Source organism: Argopecten irradians, chromosome 3, assembly GCF_041381155.1.
Source record: "Argopecten irradians isolate NY chromosome 3, Ai_NY, whole genome shotgun sequence".
Lineage (NCBI taxonomy): Eukaryota > Metazoa > Mollusca > Bivalvia > Pectinida > Pectinidae > Argopecten > Argopecten irradians.
Genome location: NC_091136.1, coordinates 9899482 through 9914767, shown reverse-complemented (window position 1 = coordinate 9914767; position 15286 = coordinate 9899482). Strand labels below are relative to the sequence as shown.

The window sequence follows — 15286 nt, the reverse complement described above, 5'->3', positions numbered from 1 at the left end:
CTGCATTATCACTGTGGTTTTTGTATTTGGTTGCGTAGTGAGGTCATAATGTTATATAAAGACCAACACTTGTGCCATTTCTCCATACATATACTTGTACTATTACCTTGGTATGAATATAGTTTGTTGTTCGATATCTCCCGACTCTTCTTACAAAAAACCCACAAAATAGTCGTAAAACTGAGTTTATGGCTTGCCTGTGAGGGAAGCACACTTGGAGGGTCCTCGGTAATACTTGGCTGTCGTGGTGGCAGAGATGGGATGGTGGGATATTGTTATTACCATCCGTTGCAGATTTTAAAAATAAAATGTTACATTTCATGGTTGTACAGGATTTACGGAAGTTTGTGTTTAATAGTAATGTAGGGATCTTATTCAAAAGGTTTCATGGCTAGTAAAACTGCCTCTGGGTACAATCACACAAAACTTTTTTAAGATGTGTTACGTTTATGCATCACAAGAGCGCGAAGCCATAATAGTTTCACTTGGTGAATGTTATATTCAACAATACTGTGATAGTTTTATAGTTTGTCTGAATCCCACTGAGAAAAGTCATGGGCATTATTTGAACTTTTATGACAAGTATAATGCAAGTTTTATTTTTGACCTTGAATAAACTGCTCCCTTTGATATTATAAGAGATTATGTTTACTCTTTGAACTTCTAAAATTAGGTATGTTTTATTTAAGCATTGATGTCACTATTTTTTAATTTTATCGGGGTATGAAAAAAATTTGTTTGCAAACTGTGTGAATCCACGTAGCGGATTCTCACAAAAGTTTGCAAACATTTTTTTTTCATAACCCGATAAAATTAAAAAATAGTGACATCAATACTTATAAATAATTTTATACTCCATTTGATGAAATGAAGTATGTGTAAATGTAACATTATAGTGGTTTTTCAAGGGATTCTTTTTTCCGAATCAATACGCAACGTCAATGTCTCTATAGTGACGTCACGATAACGTTGGGGTTTCGCGCCATTCTCAGATTTTTTTTCATAGTGGTATGCAAAAAAAATATTGGCCAATCAGAAAGCCAGATTTGGTATAAAAACAAAAGAAAAATTAATTATTTGTACATGAACTGGAAATTGTAAAGAATGGTTTTTTTTATCAGTGGATGTATGCAATTTGTTCCAAAGCTCAAAATTCAAGTTTATTTCACGACAAAGGTTTAATATACTAGTCTACTTACTCTCTATAAGAGTAAGATTTCTGAGATAAATAGCTATATAGAAACCATCAAAATGGCTGCCTGTGCCCTTATTTAATCACAAATTTACCAGAAGATAGATGCTTCTGGCTTAAGAATGACATATGCTTTTCAGTATAATCCTCGGTTTAAGTCGTGTCCATTTTCAAGTCTGAATCTGGTCTAAGCTTTGTCCCCACCAGCATGGTTCTCAGGCTTACTGTGCTCACATAAAGAATCGTTTTTCTACCTTGTTGAAAAGTTTACAATTTCAAATTAATGGTACTTGGACAAGAACAGAAGCAGTGTAGTAAGAAATCACTTGCCCCCTTTTTTGTGACAGATATGAAAAGTCGAACTCAAATTTCAAGTGTTTATATGTTGTCTCTGAATTTTATATAGTGACTTTATATTAAAATCTCAGTATGGTACCAATAGGCTGGTTGATGGTCGAGGTCAGTTAGTGTTTAAAGGCGTAAGGAAAAAACTTCCATTTACATGGTAGTTGGAAGTTTATAAAGGTATTCGTGTTCTCGGGGTGAATGCTAGATCAAATATCATTGAGTCATCATTTGGCCTAAACCATGTCGACAGGTAAGCCTTACACTGTTATTGACTCCGGTAGGGTTGTATGAACCTGCTAATCTAGTCTGCATTGACAATCAGCACTAAGTGGCCGACTTTTTAATTAGATACCAATCACAGAAAATTGAATAAAACATAGATTTGTTTGTATTGTAGAAAATGAACTACTTGTGTGTGTGTTAAGTGGATATAGATTTAATTCAGTGGAATGTGTACTGTCATTATACCTTTAACAGGGAAATCAAACAAATATATAACCATGCAGCCATACATTGGTATTGGTAGCAGGAAGCTGGTCAAACAGGATGGTACACAAAAGGGCCAGCCAACAACAGAACTTTGACCCTTTGCTAGCAAGGTGGATATCATTGCATTGGATAAATGTCGGTCATTATAGAAATCAAACATCGGTAGTCTGGTAAAACAAATTATGATATGCCTAATAAACAATGACCAGTAATCAGCGAAGCTTCACATTTGTTTGAAAGCAAACTGTTCTAAAATGCTGTTCATTATAAAAGCTAAGATCAGTGACCTGGTCAAACAGAATGAAATACCTAATGGCCAGCAAACAGCTCTAGACTTTTGTTTGAAATCGAGCTGTTCTAACAGGGCTGTTCACTATAAAGGCTAGCTAGCTGGTCATTAGGAGGCAGTTTGTGTTGTGGTGGACACATTTAGCTGTACAGGTGTAAGGCAATCCACACAAAATAGAGGTTAATTATCAGAAATCTGGATAGTGTCTATACAGGAATGTTGGCTGGGGCCTAGATAGGGGGAGTCTACCCTGTACAGATGATAACTGGTAGTGGTTATTGTAATCCTCTATACCACCCCCTGTGTATTCTGACATCTCTCTAAAGCAAATATCTGGATATCTATAAAGGTATCTTTGTATACCTCCAAAACCTGCAAACCTGCAAAAACCAGTGTATCTATGGCATTGCCAACTCTCTATACCAGAACCTGTATAAACTGTATCCCCTCACTCCCTGTTTACCTCTCCAATTTGGACCCTGTGTATTCTGTATTCTGTTTAACTCACTCCCTCAAGCTCTATAAACCATCACACTTTGCTCGTTCAAACAGAAACTTCTTGAAAATTAACATAACACAGAGTTTAAGATATGGACAAAAAACAACAGTTGCATTTGAAGGCCTTTAGATTTAACGATAGAATCTACCATATTTGGCATGCAGGTAATTGATGCACAGTTTGCTTCTATCAATCAAGATATGATGTGTGTATGGTGGCAGGGAAATGACTTTGAAGTCAACAATTATGAATAAAAAACAGATAAATGTAAGACGATAAAGTACATATACAGATGATCAACCAGAGAAATGTGAAACAAATTGTAATAGAAATTCAAAAAACTTAAATAATAAATGTGTGGATATAGATGATCCGTGTGTAGATAAAGTGATTTTTACTGCATACAATTATAACCTGTGGGCTTACCTGTAGTGTCAAACCTGTCTGAAATGGGAGCATATTTGATCTCCTATAAGATAGAAAGTATTTGGCGGAGCTGTATGTTGTGTAACTAGATATATTGAAGCTAATGTACAGTACAAGATCGCTCTAATGATATCTACCCAGCTTAGGCCCACTGCAGTCGTCACCCTGTATTAACACAGTCCCCAGCTCCCACTAATCCAGACACACTTAAATACACTCACTGCTAATGTCATCACAAATTCATTTTTTTTTCCCAGTCTACAAAAGCGTTTACAAGTTCTAGTTACTTGCAGCTATTTGTGCAGGATGTTCTTTGAGTCATTTATTTTTGTTAGAACTGTTCCTAAATGAGTAAATCTCTTTCTCCCTGTATACAACTTATAATAAGAGAATCCATACAATACATTGCAATAATTAAGTACCAAGATACAGATTGTTCTCTTTACGTTAGCTTTATATATGTCTGTTGTGCAGAGTTGTCCGCTCTTGTGTGCAGATGTCAATTTTTAGGCTTTTTGTTTGCATTGATAAAAGTGATCAAGTTTAAAGAAAATAATTCTCGCACAAACAAATAAATGACTAAACTATAACAATCGAAATGTGATCACAAAGGGAGATAAATCAGAATAAAAAAGACTGACAATAGCTCAAGGTAGTAGGAAGAAGTAAAGCACAACATGGTCGTCTTGTACTAGCTAGTATGGGTTTGAATCATTATTTCAATGTATCCCTAGAGTGTTTTAGAAGGACCAATTTACTCGGTTCACATTTACAATATTATATTAGAACCAGTCAACACCTGTAGAAGTGATTTGGTGGAGAAATAAATCTGATAGTACAGTATTGTTGGATTTGATTTCTGACATCTCTCGGTAATCACCGAGGGGCTGTTTAGTGATAATGTATTATATCTGTGTCAAAAGGGAACACAAAGGCCGAAAAACTGAGATTAAACTTTTAATAAACAAAGTTTGTTTGACTAGAACTTGAGAGAAGGGTTTTACCGAGGACCGATTGGTGATCATTGTATGATCTTCCTATAGTGGGAGATGTCAAATTTTAAAACCACCAATTGAAAAATAAGATTGGAGTGCATTGAGGAAATTATTGAAAACTTTCGAACAATAGAACAAAACCACTGCCCCTGCGGGTGTATTATTCCGACTATTGCATAAGTAAATAAGTCGGTACACCAAGCGAAATAGAGTTAGATTCAATTTGTAAGCTACAGAATTTACACATGTCGGTTCAACTAGACTTTTGTTTGGATTTAAACAGATTTAAGCAGAAATGAGTATGTAGCTGTGCACAGCATAAGGCTATTATTGAGAGGACAATTTTATTTTACCCATGGAAAATATCCTTATTGAATGGACTTAAGGCACTGGTGCCTTTGAATTGAATTCCTAACTATTTAGCTGTAAGTGGTGCTTGCCTTTAGAACTGACAAATGGAGCTTTAGAGTTGAGATATAGAATTTGTTGTAAAGCAATTATAAATAAACACTAAATGGTATTTAATGAATGATTAAATCTATTTGGGAATGATGGGAAACCTGCGTTGTCACCTAGAATTATGTACCTGGCATGTATAGTTCTCTTCGCTTCCCGGAACGTTAGAATTCAATTATTTGAAGAGGTTAATGACTGAAGTTTGGGTATAAGACCCATGCACCTCTCCTAGTACTTCTGTCTATGCGAGACCAAATAACTAACAAGGAATTCACCCTGGCCGAGTCTGTAGGAAACCTATCCTAGCTTTACTATGTAGGAGAAATATTTCTTTCGCCTATTTATCTCCACTTTAATAGTCAGTTAGAATGAATTATTAAAATACAGGTATGACCCGATCGTGACACGTGTCAATAACAGAAAAGCCATAAAAGATAAAATCTGCTGCACACCGATACATACCCAGGTATGTGTGTCATCTTAGTAATGTTACGATGGTCGTTAAATTACAGAAATATGTCCGCGGTATCGGAATCGCAGGAATAATCCTACTCCCATGTCAATGGTGACAGGCCTGTAATTCCTCTTAATCCCCTGGTTTGCCTTCCAGGCGATCTAATGTCCAGGGTATTTCTTCTGTTTTCATGAAATGTAAGCATACCTTGTGGGGGGGCTTACACTTATTTCTTGATTGTCACTAAAAATTGATCCAGATTCCTTTCACTTAAAATACGCTTTGGTGTTTATTTTGAGTTTTGGATATGTTTCAAAAATGACGAGGAAATCACAGGTGTTTTGGTATGAACAGTACTACAGTAGGGTTTTGTGAAAATAAGGGAGAGATCGTAAGCTGTCACTCAGGTCTATAAATTCTTTGGAAAATGTTTTATGTTCTTGAATTGTTCTCGTACCTTTAAGGGGGATCAGAGCAGAGAATGGCAGCATCATGCAGATATTTTTTTCATACAAGTAACTGGCCAGAGTAAAAGATACAGCCCAGTCAGGTCATTTCTACATAGACATTTATATATTATGTAAACATGAGGCGAAATGTTTTGGTAATTCTGCAAAGGTCTCTTGATCGTGAAAATTTCCCCAGCGTATAATATTTTGTACATGTATAACCGTTGTTGTTAAAAGTATGAAAAAAGATCTATTATGAAACTAAGAACACAGTGAAAGTTTTACGTATGCAAATCGTGAAATTAAGCACTCACGGAAATATCCACGTTCACAGTAATTTTTTGTAGAAAGTGCTCTTGGTTTTTATTAGCTGGATTCCTGGCAATGCCAGTGTGATCAGACTGTTTTCAATCGTGTTCATCTGAGTAAAGATCGAGGGTTTAGAAAACTAGGACACACATTTTGGACTAGTATCTGCTGTTCATGCCCTGAGTATATATTATATCACTCTGTAAACTTTATTAAAATCTTCATATTACAGTCGATTGGGATGGGATGGGTCTTAATGCCTGTACTATTAGCTTGCGGTCAGTTCACACCAAGACTGACCATCACAAGAAAACACGCACCTGGTGATATTCAATTCAAACCTTAGAGCTGTCTCAGTAAGCCGTCTCCATAATTGTTCAAACCAACTTGGTCAACTTGTTGGAGAAATTAGATACTGATATTCCATGTTGCTAAAATAGTTTTTCTGATGACAAATTTCTTACCATAACCAAGCCAAATTATTGTCTTTAATTTTTGTCAGAATTTGATATATTTCTTTTTAAACACGATTTTTTTTTGAGAAAACTTTTTTTTTATTTGAAATGTACAAGTTGACAGGATATTTAAATCTTTGTCCAGATTGATATTAAGTATAGTATACAGGTGTATTGGTATAATAGAGTGACCATTGTCATACCTGACAGGTACTGGTCAAGTGTATGACGTAATGGTCAGTAGTGGCTCAAGGCATTTAATCATTTGTCAGAGCAGTGCTTAGATCAGATATACAAATATTACTTTCCTCAACCGGAGTGTTTGAAGTGTTCGGAGGTTCCATGTTCCCTGAAATATTAATGGACACTGTATTTCCATCCCCCTGTTCCCTTGTTATTTCTACAGCTACATGGATGATTTAACGTTTTTATGTTCAGGTTAGATCTTTCCAAAGATGAGGTTGTCTTAGAAGAGAGACAATCGTTCTTAGCCATCTAATTTTCGGTTGATTATTGTAGGTAATGAAGCCGAATACCCACTAAGTTAACAACTGCTTGACCAACAACCTTAGGAAAACAAAAGTAACTAGAGCAATAAGGTCACTCATCAGCCAGCCTCATTACCTCATAATCAGCCCAAGTTTTTGAGCTCCGAAGAGGCCGGTGAGCTTATGCCATGGCGCGGCGTCCGTCGTCCGTCCCGTCCCGTCCGATCCGTCCGTCCGTCTGTCTGTCCGTCAACATTTCCTTTAAATCGCTACTAGTCATAGAGTTTCTGCATGGATTGTGACCAAATTAGGGCCACAAACATCCTTGGGGGATAGGGGAACAGAACTTGTAAAATTTATTGGCTCTGAGCCCCCTGGGGGCAGGAGAGGGCGGGGCCCAATAGGGGAAAAAAATAAAGGTAAAAAAAAAAAAAAAAAATCCTATAAATCGCTACTTGTCATTTAGGAGTTCTGCATGGATTGTAACCAAATTTGGCCACAAGCATCCTTGGGGGGAAGGGAACAGAACTTGTATAAATTTTGGCTCTGAGCCCCGGGGGCAGGAGGGGCGGGGCCCAATAGGGGAAATAAAGGTAAATCCTATAAATCGCTACTTGTTCCTAGAGTTCTGCATGGATTGTGACCAAATTTGGCCATCAAACATCCTTAGGAGAAGGGGAACAGAACTTGTATAAATTTTGGCTCTGACCCCCTGGGGGCAGGAGGGGCGGGGCCGCAATATAGGAAATAAAGGTAAATCCTATAAATCGCTACTAGTCATCAGAGGTTCTTCTTCATGGATTGTAACCAAATTTGGCCACAAACAATCCTTTGGGGAAGGGGAACAGAACTTGTATAAAATTTGGCTCTGACCCCCAGGGGGCAGGAGGGCGGGGCCCAATAGGGGAAATAAAGGTAAATCCTTTAAATCGCTACTATCATAGAGTTCTTTCTGCATGGATTGTAACCAAATTTGGCCACAAGCATCCTGGGGAAGGGATCAGAACTTGGGGAAGGGAATCAAACTTGTATAAATTTTGGCTCTGACCCCCCGGGGCAGGAGGGGCGGCCCAATAGGGGGAAATAAAAGTAAATCCTATAAATCGCTACTAGTCATAGAGTTTCTGCATGGATTGTAACCAAATTTGGCCACAAACATCCTTGGGGACAGAGCTTGTATAAATTTTGGCTGACCCCCAGGGGCAGAATGTGGGGCCAAATAGGGGAATTAGAGGTAAATATTCAAATTTCTACTGAAAATAACAATGAACCTGTTCCAGAATATTACTTGGCATTACAAACCAGGTAGCGATACAAGGGCCTCTTGTTCTCTGTGAATCCGTAAATTTTCTAGTAAAAACCTGGCAAGGTGATCATTAACCACACATTACCGTAAATTTTGTTGTATCTAGGTCACTTGTTGAAATTTAGAAAATCAACAAATTATGTTTGATTAGTACCCTCATTAAACCCATAGATTCCTTGTGTGTTGGTATTTTGTCATTAAGCCATGGACTTCTACACAGAAACTCTGGCGGTTAGAAACCTATACAAGGTCCTGTGAATCAATTTCATAAAAATCTGATCTTTTGATCTACTAAGCACACATGATTAAGATTTTACCTGTTGATTATGTTCACATACTTTTTGTACTCTAGGTATCATCTCTATCTTTGGTTCTATTTATAGTTACAAACATTGTATGTAATGACCTCTGTCATACATTCGCGATTGTAAAGAATGCAGACCTGGTTTCAAATCAGCTTAATTTGAGATATTCTCTCCCTAGCTACATAGCCCCGGGTGGGGATTCAAAATTGTACAAATGATGGGGCTGACCCCCCGGGGGCCTGAGGGGTGGGGTCAAATGGGGTCAATTTGGCTATTTCCATATAAACGACTTCTCTGAAACTAAGCATGAGATAGCACTCATAATGCAATGGTAGTATCATTATAGGGTAGGGATTAAAAATTGTACAAATGATGTGGCTGACCCCCCGGGGGCCTGAGGGGCGGGGTCAAAAGGGTTCAATTTGGCTATTTCCATATAAACGACTTCTTCTCTGAAACCAAGCATGGGATAGCACCCATAATGCAATGGTAGCATCCTTATAGGGTGGGGATTCAAAATTGTACAAATGATGGGGCAGACCCCCGGGGGCCTGAGGGGCGGGGTCAAATGGGGTCAATTTGGCTATTTCCATATAAACGACTTCTTCTCTGAAACTAAGCATGAGATAGCACTCATAATGCAATGGTAGTATCTTTATAGGTTGGGGATTCAAAATTGTACAAATGATGTGGCTAACCCCCGGGGGGCCTGAGGGGCGGGGTCAAAAGGGTTCAATTTGGCTATTTCCATATAAACGACTTCTTCTCTGAAACCAAGCATGGGATAGCACCCATAATGCAATGGTAGCATCCTTATAGGATGGGGATTCAAAATTGTACAAATGATGGGGCTGACCCCCAGGGGGCCTGAGGGGCGGGGTCAAAAGGGGCCAATTTGGCTATTTCCATATAAACGACTTCTTCTCTGAAACTAAGCACGTTATAGCACCCATAATACAATGGTAGTATCCTTATAGTGTGGGAATTCAAAATTGTGCAAATGATAGGGCTGACCCCCGGGGGCCTGAGGGGCGGGGTCAAAAGTGGTCAATTTCCATATAAATAACTTTTTCTCTGCAACTTAACATGGGATTACGCTCATAATGCAATGGTTACATCCTTATAGGGTTTGAATTCAAAATTTTGCAAATGATGGGGCTGACCCCCCGGGGGCCTGAAGGGTGGGGTCAAAAGGGGTCAATTTAGCTATTTCCATATAAACGACTTCTTCTCTGCAACTAAGAATGGAAGAGCACTTATAATGCAATGGTAGCATCCTTATAGGGTTGGGATTTGAAATTGTACAAATGATAGGGCTGACCCCCGGGGCCTTAGACGGCAATAGATGCGAGGTCAAAAGGTCAATTAGGCTACTATTTTCATATAAATTACTTTGTCTCTGAACCTATGTATTGGATAGCATATTTGTATGGTATCAATATCATCATTGTATGGTTGTGATTCAAAATTAAACTTTGGGAGTCAATTTTGCTTATTTTTCTAATTGTCTGAGTCTTGTGATAATTACTAACAAAAAACCAGGTGAGCGATACAGGCCCTCTGGGCCTTTTTTTGCTGAAGTTTGAGTAAAAGAAATAATTAATGAGTAATATGTAGATTATAGATGTTGTTTTTTAATAAAATATTTTATAATAATTTGATAAAATTTTATCATTAATTCCTTATATTTTTGTCATGATATTTATGAACTAGAATAGATGTCTAGACATGTCCACTCAGGATGTCTCCCTGGAATGAACTAGACATGTCCATTTAGGGCAGGATATCTCCCAGAAACCAACTAGACCAGTGTCCACTCAGGATATTTCCTTGGAATGGACTAGACATTCTACTTAGGGTAGGATATCTCCCAGAAACGGACTAGATATGTCCACTTAGGGGCAAGATATCTCTTTGCAGCAAAAACATCAGCAAGGATTGATATTTTGTCCAGTGTCAGAACATCCTCTGTAAATGGTTGTTAGTGTGTACAATTCTCTGCGTTCACACTTTGTGACTAAACACGTTTTCTCTCCTACACCTAACTCATCCCTGCGGGCCTAGCTTGCTACTTACTGTCATCTGCGACAGACGTGGTTGTCCTTTACCTGTAGTTTACCTGTGAAACGCTACAGGTCATGATGTGTATATTCAATTTGTAGTGAGGGATTAGAACGTCCCATAAAGCATTCTGAATGTGTCCTTATTGGTTCACAGTGGTTACAAATGAAACAGGAATAAAAAAAAATTGAGATGGAAAAATATTTGTTTCACAAACTGGTGTGAATAAAGCATGTTGTGTTGACAATTGGTTTAGGATTGGAACAAGAAGATAAAAAATGTCAGCTACAATGTCAGAGTTAGGAATTACTTCAGGTGTTGTTGCTTTACCTGTACAGGTAGCAATGACAAAACTAACGACATGTGTAAATTTCATGACTGTTAAAAACATGCATAACAACAATGCTAAATGATGTCACTAAAACTAAAATGTCATGATTTTAAGGGATGTCAAGATGATCAAATTTTTCGTTGATGTTGATGAGATTTGACGAGGTATTTGAAGATGTGTAGAGGTGTCTGTCTGTGACCTTTATACCTGATACACATAGAAACAAAAAATCATCCAAACTGATTTTAGCCCTGAGGAAGAGTTGAAGATGAGAGAGAGGTGCTAAAATGATGGATTCATAGCTGACATATGTAGCGATAACTCACACTGCTGACAACTTTGTACGATTTGTTACCGTTTATTAGATGTCTATGCTAAATCACGATTGGCTATCTATTAGTGGTTAGATGGAGTTACGCTGCACGGATGCACACTCGAATGTTCAGGTGACATTTTCTTCAAAAGAATGGTAAATATCTAAACTGTGTTAATTAATTGCTATATTTTAATCATTATAAGGTTTATGTGTATTTCAGTCAACTTTTATGATTCATTGTCATACAGTTTGCCTTCTAAAAATTCAGTTTTTAAATGGTTGATGATTCTAGACATCAGGGTGTGTTGAACCATTGTTCTTCACGTTTTAATAACGTGATAGCAGAATCAATGCAATATGACTTTTGGCAGTTTTGACAATAAAAAAAAACAGATGGAATAATAAAATATTATAAAAACAACTTGAGAACTCAAAATTAAAAGCATAAAAAGTGAACCAGATGACATTTCACAGTTGTTGGATGTTCCTCAAGGCTGAATTTTGGTGTCACCTTCAGTCCCACAACAGGTGTCCCCAGCTATCACTTCTGGCCATATATCACTGCATAGCATTCTGTTTAATTAAATTTGATGTTTTATCATCAATTTAACACTTTTATCAAAAGCATTAATATCAGAAGTAATGAATTTTCTCTCCAAGACATTCTTAATTCTTTTGTTCTTAGAAATTATCTTTAAAGATGCTCCACTGCTGACAAATGGTATTTTTTCACTATCAAAAACAGGATCAGACGATTTGGTATTTTTCATCAGTTACAAAAGTCACTTACTTAACACCATTACCACCATTGGAAAGTTTAGCTTCTAATTTTACTTCGAGATAGAAATATTAGAAATAATTAATTGCATCCCGAAAAAATTCCTTGGCACTATGTTCTATATAGAATGAAGTTCTGACTGCGCATGTATCCAAAGCAAAATGAATTATTTCATATTATTTTTTATGTTAATTAGACATATATATACACGATTAAACACCAATTGTTGTTCAAATGATGAGCATCATTTATGGTCTGCTGGCGGTGGAGCATCTTTAACCAATCCGTTTGTTTTACTATATATAATTTTCATCTAGTAAGTAATGAATGATTTTTTGAAAATCTTCAATGATATTTTTGGAAAATTAATTTTAATGATTTTCCTTTTCTTAACCATTTTTTTTTATCTGTTTTCCCTAACGAGAAATGACTACTTTACCTGTCACATGGTCAAAAATCTGCAGGAATTAATCATCACATTTAAAAAGCTTCACCTCCCTATTGTTAAACAGAACCCTAAAATTACTTTTGGACTCCAAGACAGGGGAGGCAAATATTTGCTCACCAGCAGCGACATTTAGTACTGCAGTTTCATCTAAGGTTTCGTGTTAGGAATCAAATTGTACACATTCAAACTTGAGCATAATAGATATTGGATACAAAGATGTTTTTTATACTGAGTCGACCAGCAAGGCAATCTTAATGTATTGTACAGAAAGTTCCCTTACACTGCTAAATAATATAAGTGTTTGACATTTCACAAACTTGTGTTTACTCAAACTCTTTAATAAAAAAAAATACCACAGGTAGGACATGCTATACTTTGATACCAAAGCTTTATATTTTTTAGTTCTATAGACGATTTTATGTACCGTTTTTTCCAGGACAGAAATTCATTTGTGTTTTTTGTATTGTGGTTGTATTCACAGTTAGAAATTAATTTTCAATTTCCTATTCTGCACAAGATCATATGTTTGTTTTTTTTTCTTCTTTTTCACATGAGTTTGACATTCACAAACACTAGCTTTTATTTCTCCTGTAATCATTTGTTCGAATCTTTCAATGTCTCAAAATATGATCATTTATAGAAGCAAGGTAATTTTTGGCATATGTTATATTACTTGGAGGGAAAAAAAACACGCACATACAATTCAATTTGTTTGAACATGTGTTCTATGCTCAACTTTCTCAGACATCTGTGAAAATTGTAATCATTTATTCATCTATACAATTTCCGTTAAATTTGAATCTTGTTAGGTACCTATTTTGACTTTAACAAACTATTCATGTGATTTTGAGTAAGGACATCCGGTGAAATTGTAAAATGGCATCAATATATGTGCAACTGCTTTTAATGTTCAAAACAAATAAATAATTTATTTCATGTATCCCTAAAGAAAGCAATAATTTAAAGAAGTCTCAACAGTATTTGCTATCAAGTTTCTAATTAAGAAAATTTATATGAAAATCCCCAGATCATATGTTCCAACAAAATCATGCGCTACAATTTGGAGATAGATAGGCCATGGAAATGAACTTGTGTATGAATAATGAGAAGTTATTGATAGCTAAATTAACTTCTGATTATAGTTAAAGTATCACTTGGAACACTTAAAATCAAATATGTTGGAATATTCTACCGGGATTTATTCCTAAAATCATGTTCTAAAAAGCTCATGTAAATGATAGATATAGCATCCAATACTTTCAAACATTAAAGAGACAGTGATTTATTCATTTTAAACTTTGTATCAGTTTTAAAATCTTGCATGATTGGTTTCATATGTTTTTATAATTTGCTTGATTTGTGAAGAACATGCATAAAATTTGATTCATCGTACTATCATTTAAAAAGAAGTCACAAACGGAATATTTTTGACATGTTGATCTTGATTTAGATCTCTACCTTGTGTAAATGAAAAGGCATGCTTATAGCGGATGTTCAAATATCAACCAATTGAGGATCGTTACATCCTAGTGCATCAGTTACACATTAAGATGTCATAATGTCTTTGAAACCCATTGCACTCTGAGTGGTGTTGACTTTTTGCCTTCCTACCGGCATATCATTCACACACTACATAAGTTTGAGACTGGTGAAGCACTAGTGTGAAATGCCATCGTGGCCATTTAGCTGGTGACTGGTTAAGGCCTGGGGTTAGGTTTTAAGGTGCTTTAAGCCCAGTTTATACAAGATAGCTTCCTTCTTCTGTGTTCACAAGTACACATCATACACTTCGTCTTTGGCTTATCCATCTCGCAATTTGATAAATTGCTTACTGATAAAAAAAAATCATTTTTAAAAGTCACCAAGAACATATCAACAGCTGTGAAATATTGGTTAGATTTTTTAAAATTAAGTTAGAAGAAACAAAGTTCTTTATACAACAGTCAATCTGTTGAGTTATCTGAAATATTAAGGTGGTTGGAATCTACTATTCACATAGTAATATTCATTAGACTTTCATTTTCTTTTCTTTATATTATCTGTCGGTGTAGCCTTAATCACTGAACTCGGATATCTACAAAATACAAATAATTTAAAAGTCATATGTATTATATTCTCTCGTGTCATAATCTATTTCTCATTTTATTGATCTACCATAACATCAACCTTTCTAGTTTTAAATCTGTATCCAGTTTCCTATGACTGTACTTGAAAATAAATATGTTTTTCCTCGTGAAATGCAGACATATTTTGGTGGTGAAATGCTATAGAAAGAAATTTTTTCACAAGTATTTCCAGAGGAATTGGCTATTTTCAAAAAGTGAAAATTGAGAATAAGAAGAATTGCCTGTGTGTGAAAAATAGATGTATTTTAAATGAAGTGACAGGTGATCCAAGTGATGGAGTAGGAATATAGCACAGCGAAAATCTCTTCACCAGACCAAACTATGTCGGAAAATCGCCCGAAAAATCTCAGTAGTGTCTGTGGACGGGAATGTACACATCTAGGAAGATGAATTATTAGATGATGGCCTTTCCAGGTCCGAACAGTCCCAGGCACAACAGCTACTCAACATTTGTTTGTTTGTTCTCATAAAAACCAAAAACTTGGTGTTGTTGGGAAGGAGAACGATTGTGCTGTTTCCCAAGACTGACTGTTCACCGCCGAGAGAATGATGGATTGTATACGCTTTTGTCGGAAATATTAGTCTTGTTGTACAGCCAATCAGAGTCCACTATTTGCCAACAACTGGCGTAAAAACATCATTTAGGATAGTTCTCAGATGTGTGTTTTTATCGGCCTTATGTAGCGACCATTTCTGTTACTCTAATCAAATTCATTTGTTTTAAAACCGTCAAACATCAAACTTTCCATTCTAGATCATTTTGGAA

At 36.2% G+C, this 15286-nt stretch overlaps 1 protein-coding gene across 4 annotated transcripts in view; it reads left to right on the top strand.

Annotated features, from left to right (window-relative positions):
- The window catches only part of LOC138317515 (brother of CDO-like), a 201007-nt gene that overhangs the window by 125908 nt on the left and 59813 nt on the right, over window positions 1–15286 (top strand). The window lies entirely within an intron of this gene.